This window comes from Pteropus medius, unplaced genomic scaffold, assembly GCF_902729225.1.
Source record: "Pteropus medius unplaced genomic scaffold, Ma_sr-lr_union100, whole genome shotgun sequence".
Lineage (NCBI taxonomy): Eukaryota > Metazoa > Chordata > Mammalia > Chiroptera > Pteropodidae > Pteropus > Pteropus medius.
Window position 1 is genome coordinate 5,544,598 of NW_024355205.1, and position 8,691 is coordinate 5,553,288.

The window sequence follows — 8,691 nt, forward strand, 5'->3', positions numbered from 1 at the left end:
TGTCCATTAAATGGCTCCCAATCCTTTTATTCAAAATCTGCAGATAAAAGAAGTAGTTTCTTCTTCAAGAAATCAAGACTTCTTTCTCCTCAGAGAATAAGCTATTAGAGCTGGTAAAACATTAGCAAACAGCCCCTTCGAGCTACATAGAAAAATAATGGTTTTGTTTTGTTAGCATGGAGAAATGCTATTACCTTTAAGGTTTTGTTATAGAAATCTGCAGAGTATTCTAATTGATATTAGCTCGTTTATGAGGCAGAGCGAGGAAGAGTTTTTGCCCAGGTGACTTGTAACAAAATGAAATAAGCAGATGTTACATATCCTGAAATTACTGCCAAGTTTTCATGAGTTCTTAGATGCTGAGATGCTCTGAAAATTCTTCCTAAAATTGCAGCTTAGTTGTGAACAGAGCAATCATATCACTATGCTCAGGCAGATTGTTGCCAAATGCTAAGAAGTTTTCAAAAACATTAGTCATTTCCCCGAATATGAAAAAGAAAGTGAAGAAACCAGCCCAGTAAAAGTAAGATGCTAAAAGCTGGGGCACTAGCTGCCTCGCCCACATGAAATCATAGGGCCGCAGAGTGAGGTGATAGGTAGGGGGCGATTTCAATCTTAGTCTTCGACTGTAACCCTCCTGGGTTAGTTTGGATTCTCCAAGAACAGACATCAATACAGGATTAGACAAACAAGAGACACATAGGGAGAAAGGCCTCTCAAGAATTCGGGGACAGGGCCTGAGAAGGCAGGGAGAGCATTCAGACGACAATGGAGACCTGAGCCTCATGAAGGAAAGGAGCAAGAATAGAAAACACATTTCCAAACACTAACGTTGCCGACTGGCAGTGGGTCTCATGTGCTGAGTCTCATCTACTCTTCTCTCTTACCTCACCTTTCCTGAAGGTTCTATCCAGTGCCGTAGATTACAGACACCAATGCTATGCCCATCAGAGACTCTCTCATGCCTTTCCATGCTCACCTGTGAACAAGGGTGTCTGTGTGTACGTCAGGCCTGGAGAGAGGAGAGATGGGCACATCTTCTCCTCTTCTGCCTCTGATTTGCCACTTTCTGCTACCCACTGAGGGCTGATGCCTGGTCCTGTTTTCCGGCAGCCCCTTCCCACCTCAAGGATGGCTCCTTTCCTCTCTGGTTCTGGGAGAGCACCTACAAGTAAGTTATTCTCAGAGATGCAAAGGGAGGAGTCATGTCCATCCCTTGGTCTCAGATAGAAAAGGATCTAATGACGGTTCACCACCCAGCCTGCGTAACTCACTGCATGTTGACTGTCAGAGCATGGGCAGTGCTGACCCAGAGACCGCAGGACTCCACGGTTCTCTGCCCTTGGACATGGTTTTTGGACGGTATTCAAAGGTTATACAGATAATCACCGCCCTACACCTATCCTCTTGACAGCCATCTCTCAGGTTTGCTGGAAGCAAAGGGCAACCAGCAGAGCAACTACTCCCACCCTCACTGTACCTCTGAACCCCTCACTTCTCCACCCTTAGGAATCCCAAAGTCAAAAGGTACCTCTTCGCAGGAAGTTTGAGCAGCCCTGCTGTAGCACAGACCTGCAAGGCCAACCAGCTGTCACCCAAGAGAAACTGCTCTCCTTCTCCCCAGCTATCTTTAATCAGCTCTAAGAAAATGTTTTGAAAGACCCATTGTTCTTCCCAAATGGTTTAGTCTATCTCTTTGAACATTTTTACTTTCCACCTATTATCCTTTTCCTGATTGTTTTTTAAAAAATTTTTTTCTAGCAAATAAATTGAAGAAATAAATTACTCATCACATACGGGTATTTTATATACCTATACTGCCATTTATGAAGTTAGTTTTCTGCTTTAGAGCAATACCTGAAAGAGAACATAGAATATACTAAATTTTGAACACTAAGTACTGTAGAGGAAAAAGATTTGCAGAAATAAAAATCTCTGAATCAGCATTTACACTGTGAGTACAGATATTCATGTGTAGATATTTGCCAAAATGCAGACTGTCATTAAGTCATGAGCGATGCAGTTCTGACAGTGTGAGTAGTTAAGTTGGTAGCTTGGAATGTGGGACATGTATCCTCCTAGCGGCTATGTCATAATTGGTGGTTGGTGTTCCCATTTAGCCATCGTGACTCCATTGCCTGAGCCTCCACTGGCACTGGCCTGATTCCAGGTCCTGGGACCACGAGTGCAGGAATCGGAGGAAGAGACTTCTCTATTTCTAGCACATGGAGTCCACCCATAGTAACATTTTAAATTATATATATACATATACTGTATGCTTGACTGGATGAAACAATCTTTTGATGTCCCCCAAAGACTCTTGTTTATAATGTAATTTGGGGGGGACATTTAATAGGCATTTTTTAGAGCAGTTTTAGGTCACAGAGAAATTGAAAGCAAAGTACAGAGTTTTCCATCAACACACACACACACACACACACACACACACACACACACACGGAGGCACACAACCTCCTGTCTGCCACTGTGGTGCCTTTGTTACATCTGTTAGGAGCCTACATTGACACATCCAAAATCTATAGTTTACATTAGGGTTCATTCTTGTATATTCCATTCGTCTTGACAAATGTATGAAATATATTCCTCATTGTAGTATCATGCAGAGTAGTTTCATGGCCCTAAAAATCTGTGCTCTATGTATTCATCCCTCCCTCTTCCTTAACCATAATATTTTAAAGTAAAATTTTGCCTTTCTCATTCTTCCCCCACCTGCTACTACCACACCCACAGGCCTCCTACTCCCTGGTGCTCCCCTGGGTATGCCTTAGTGTCTGAGTCTCACTTAGGCAAGTGCCCCTAGGGTTTCCTAATGCATCTTGTCAGCACTCCCTACCTACCCTTCAGAGTGGCCTGATTATATGAATGTGTGAATGACTAACAGCCCCCAAAATGGGACTTAGGTATTTCCATTTTGAAAAAGGGTGCTGTCTGACCCCCTTCATCTTTTGAACAAGTGCACTCTCAGGAAGTGCCAGAAAGGGATGTGAAGTCAGCCACATCTCCCTGAGAGTATCTTCTGCTTTTTCCTCTTTCTCCTGTCCTTCCCTTCGGAGTATACAAATAATTGCAAAATTCCAAGATTTGTTCTCTTAGAATGATTCTCCTGGCAGCAATGCCTTGGCCAGAACGTATGTAGGTGGCTGAATGGGACAAGGGTGTTTGCAATTTAGAGTTCTCCTATATGTTAGAACCTCAGACATAGAGACATTTTAGTTCTCACTTCACAGGTGCCCAGTTATAAGTGTACCAACGGGCTGATTTCATCTTCTTTGTGGTTACAATGTTAGCATATCTTGTGGGGGGAAAAATATCCTAGTGACATTTCTAGGATATCTGATATACACTCCCAGCACCATCTAAGAAGTGGGTGTAAAATAACTTTTCATAACAAAACAAACCATCTGATAACACGAGAAGGATTAGTGAGAGACTTTGCTGAAATTCCAACTGCCTTTCCTCTAATGCAGTCCCCCATCTTTGCACAGATAAAGATTATAGTTGCCAAGGAAACAAGATGAGAGAGAGAGAGAGATTGAGAAACTGTCTCATTTGGTTTTCCCCAGACTCACAAAGCAATCTGGGCTACAAACAGAGCTGGATGAGATTATGGTACGTTTATAATTTACTTAGTCGAATTGCTTTTAATTCATAGTCATGCTCCAATATACATGTTTTTTTCTCTGAAAGTTAGGTCTTGCACATAGTTGTCCAATGTCTGACAAATAACAGAGCTTTAACATTCATTGTCTATGATTAAACTCGAATGCAGGACAGATGGCTTGTCTGAGTATGTGTCAGACAGGCAAAGTACTTAAGATTTGTGACAGGCAAGACCAGGAATTAACTGCTAAGTTTTTGCATTTATTCATAAATTCAAGTGCACCGTGAATTCGGCTGTAAAACTTATTTAAGTGTTCTCACTTTATTAAAAATATTCCCAAACAAAGCAACTGCTCTCCTTTCGACAAACCAGATGACCTAATCTCAACCCCATTAACTCGAAATCCATTTTTCTCATATTATATATATTGTGTACATTTCATTTATACTGACATTCAAAACGAAAACATCCTTCTGAAAACTCAGCTTACCCAGGACCCACAATGTTGGTACCCACTTCATTCTTAAGAAACTTTTTATGAAAGATATTTAATCATTTTATTCAAGAAACATTTGTGGAAATAAAGACCAGCTAAATGAGAACAGGCTAGGGCTATTTATTCAGACCTTGCTATAGCAAGAGACTCACTCACTGTCACTTGTGTTTTGGTAGAGACTTAAAGGCAGTCAGAGGAATGGAGAAGCTTTGTAGTGGAGGAGAGAGAAAGCTCCAGGTGCTCCCTGATTGTAGGCTGGTGGTGGGGGAAGTTAACTAGAAGTGGGGCTCCTGCATGATGGCTAGGGGTGCATATTTGACTTTCTCTAGTTGGTCTCGGTTGGAAGCAGGGACAAAAATTAGGGAAGGTATTAGTTATCAATCAAATTCTGGCCATTTTGTGCCAATTGTTTCAGAGGTTATTGTTTGGCTTGCTGGACCAGCTGCTAGAGATAGTGGTCTGACTTCCTGCAAGTCTGACTTGTAGATTGCTGGCAGGTTTCCTGGGTCGGTTACTGTAGAGAACGGGTTGGTTTCTTAGGCCAACTGCTTCAAGTTGTGGGTCTGAGTTCTATTTTTATTATGGTCTGGACATTGTCTGTATATTCAATCTCTCAGTCAACAGTCATTATACAAACGAAAAAAATACAGAAAGCATAAGTGTGCAGCTCAACGAATTAACAAATATAACAACTCTCCACAATCTTTTCTTCAGAAACCTGTGGTCAAGGAATATTTTGAGTTGCTGAGTAGACTTTTTCCTCAAGTTCAGGGGTGGGACTCACCTGCTACAGGCCATCTCAGACCTTCCCACGTAGTCAGTCTTCCCAGACACGATGGACAGGCAATCCAGGGTTTCCCACAGTCAGCCTTACCCCGTGAAACACCTTCTTCCACATTCCTGGACTGAGAGGAGCAGGTCATAGAGTGCACCTGGAAATCCAGGCTCCACCACTCCCTTGGGCGAGTTGAATAATCGCTCAAAATCTTCATCTACAAAATGGGGGTAATAATTGTGCCTGCTCTCCTAGGGTTGCTGTGAGGATGAAATAAGGTGATGGGCATGCAAACCTTTGCTTTAACACAATCCCTCCCAGTGGTGTCTAAAAATGACAGCTGAAAATTTTTGAGAACCTACTATGTGCCAGGCACTGAGCTCGATGCTTCTGCTTAAATTTACATATTATTAAATCTTCCTATTAGATAGAGAATATTAATCATCCTTATTTTATAGATAGAGGGGCAGATGCTCAGAGATGTTAAGAAACCTCTATCTCTCTGCTCTACATTTGTTGTAAGGGTTAAATAAGATGACTGTGAAGCATGTCCTTAGTGCAGTCCCCAGCACATTGTAATCACTCAGCAGGGCTGTGGTTGCAAATGACCCTTTGATTATTCACTGTAACAGATCCTGTGCAGCAGTTGCCCATCCAACGTCCATTCTCCCTTTCTTGCTTAGCAACAAAATCACATTTTTGTGCAGCTCTGATAAAAGCACTCCTCTCCTTAGCCTCTCTTTGGAAGTCCATGTGACCTAGTTCTGGTTAACAAGAGAGAACTGTCTCTCAGGTGGGGCTTTTGGGAAAACTATTACTATCTCAAAAAAAAGAGCTTCATCTGGCACATACCTTTTCTCTTTAGTCTGTCCTATCTTTGCTGCCTGGAAAGCACAAGTAATGCCATGAGGTACCACCATCTTCCCACAAACATAAAGACCAAAAGCCCATGTCCAGGATGGCAAAGCGGAAAGAAGGGCCCGGACCCCCAATGGCCCTGTGGGGGTCCTGTCCCACCCCTGGACTGCCAGCCTCCAAATGGTTTTTACCAGTGTGATTCCTACTACATGCAGGCGAAGGCAATCCCAACTAACACAGCCGTTGTTCGGGTGATCTGAATGTCTGAACGCAATAAAATTTCCAAATGAATGGAAATTAAGAATTTGAAGTATCTTCTTTACTCCAATCTGTCTACATGCCCCAACTGAGATGATAAAAATAATTCTAGAGCATGAAAGGTCAGTTCCCAATCGACCCTGTATGAACCATTCTCAACCCTTCTGAGGAATAACATCCAAGTCCCATGTGTCGGATTCTCAACTGCTAACTAACTTCTCTCTTCTTCCTTGTCACGTGGTGTCATACATGGTGTCACCAACAGGGTTTCCGTGGGTCACCAGCATCGTGTGCTTGGGACCCAACAACTCGGATGCTTGTTCCCAAGTCTTGGCTGTAGACCAGCCTCACATAGCGCAGAGCTGAGTGATTCTTCTGTAAAACCTGAGGCATCTGCCCTGGCATCTTGGTCAAAGTCCAAAGGCCGTAACTGCCCTCTGCCTACTCACGAGCTCTCCCAGACGTCCAATTAGCTAGTGTTTATTTTCTATCCAAAAAAGATTATGTCCAATGTTACTCTGCACATTAAAACAGCAAGGGGTACAACCCAAGTTAAAAAGGAGCATCTCATGTGACACTAAGTGACCATGAGGTAGGGGCAAGGGGCTTCATCTGGCTTTAAGCTGAGCCAGCTGAGCCAGCAGCTTTCAACTTGGAAGAAGCTAAAGTGTGCCAGAGGGGTTAAACTTGTGGTTTTCTGGGCTGTTACAGGGAAATAATATGCACATATTTCCACTTACTTAAATGATTTCTAAGGCGATGTCAGATGAAAAAAGGATTGAACTCTAGTCCCTTCTCTCACAGCTTTCCTATCAAAATATAACCCACATGAGGAATACAAAAACTAAATTCTTCCTAAAGTATGCTGTCTTAATGTTGCACATACATGACTTTTTATATTCTAAGCTATGAATAACCCGCAGCTGAAGTATTTTCCTTTGCTTAAAGAAATATCCCAAAAAGTTAACACTTTTAATTATTAATGTGCAAAATTGCTTTAATAAAGGTACATAACTCCATGGTGAAATAAAGGACATTCAGAAAATATTTGAAATGATCCTCCTTTTCATCGAAGTAGAACAGACACAAGTTTTCAACAGCTAAAATTATGTTGTATTCAAATAAAGACCCACACACACAATGAAGAGAAAATCTCTAATAATTTATTTGACCTTCAGTTTCACATTGTGAAAAAAAAAAAAGTTTTACAAAACCTCAAAAATGTAGTAGTAGGAAACAAGCACATATGAACATGAACACTTCTTCAGCTTACACAGTTTTGTACGTGAACCACATATTCAATAGCTAAGAGAGGGATATTATTCAGCTCTAATCACTCTTATTCAGACAGGTGTCAAGCCCAGAGAAAAGGGGGCTACACAATTATACCAGAAGTGGAAGGCTGCCCTTTGTTATCTGTTTCCACAGCAACCAGTCCACAGAATAAGAAGAACCTTCTCTGTCTTATGCCAAGGTTTTTGTGTGCACTGTGCTGTGAATTGTATTTGCTTCAAAGTGTGGGACGTTTCACAGGGTGAGAATGGTCAAGTAGTGAGTCCAAATGCCTACATCAATTCAAAGAGCGAGAGTCCAGAAAGTTCCCTGCAGGCTGGGGGCCCACTCTGACCACGGCTCCCTCTGGCTCACACACAGTAATTAATAGAGGATTCAAGGACAGACCGTAACTCTGAAACAGCTGCAGAAAATTCATCCTGCTTTCAGAAGCCATGCAGTGACACATCTCGGCCGATTTGCATCATAAACTACAGAGCTGAAACTGCTACACTATAATGACACCCAACTATGCTGCCAGGGTACAATTTGCATTGCTTAGAACACATCTATGAGCAAAAGACTGCTAGAAAGTACTGTGATTCTTTTATTCCAACGGCTCAACTAATTCATGGCACGGACATGTACAATTAGTCTAAAGTTTTCAGGTGGAAAGTAATGTTAAGGATTTATCTGTCATTAGACAATGCAAGCACATTCACAATGCAAAAGTTGTTACCAGTCTTAAACCTTATTTTCTAAAGTAATGTGAGAAACATCAATGAAAGCAGTGTGAGAGTTGCAAACTCTGTTCTTCCTCAGACATCTCTGAGAAAGCACCTATTTGAGTCTAGCACTAACACCTATCACAGCACATGTTTAGTAAACAAGCACGCAAACTAGCAAAGAAAGTATTCACAATCGATTCCCCACTATCCCGGGAAACCTCAACATGGGCCACTGCTTACGATTCTTTGGTGTTTTGTGGCCAAATGTGTCACTTTTATGCACCAAAGAGTTCTTCTGGAGACTTACCTAAGAGCGAGCACTAAAGTATACATTGTACTAATGCTAATATTGTTTTGGAGAACTTGTTGCACTTGCTAAATTGTACAGCAAGAACAGAGAACAATGAATCTGAATGAATTTACTGTGATAATTCAGTTTTCTTTCCTATTAACTGTAGTTATGGCAAAGCATTCTCACAGGGTAATAAATAGATAAATAAATAAACTTTGGACTATGCCTTTACTTGTGCCCTATATACAGAAGTATTCCATAGAATTTTCCAGGATTTCAGGATACTACACAAAGAAAAAAAATGGCAAAGCTATTTGGTCCTTTCTAAATTTCAGTAGCTGAGACTGAAGGAGGTGAATAAGATAGGAAGGAGAGAGGCGGAAAGAAGCC

At 41.7% G+C, this 8,691-nt stretch overlaps 1 protein-coding gene across 1 annotated transcript in view; it reads right to left on the minus strand.

Annotated features, from left to right (window-relative positions):
- Positions 1-863: 863 nt before the first annotated feature.
- The window catches only part of ENC1 (ectodermal-neural cortex 1), an 18,868-nt gene continuing 11,040 nt past the window's right edge, over positions 864-8,691 (minus strand). Inside the window, exon 4 of the mRNA XM_039857483.1 lies at positions 864-873. The gene's annotated coding sequence lies outside the window, so the exon portion shown is untranslated. The remainder of the gene's footprint in view (positions 874-8,691) is intronic.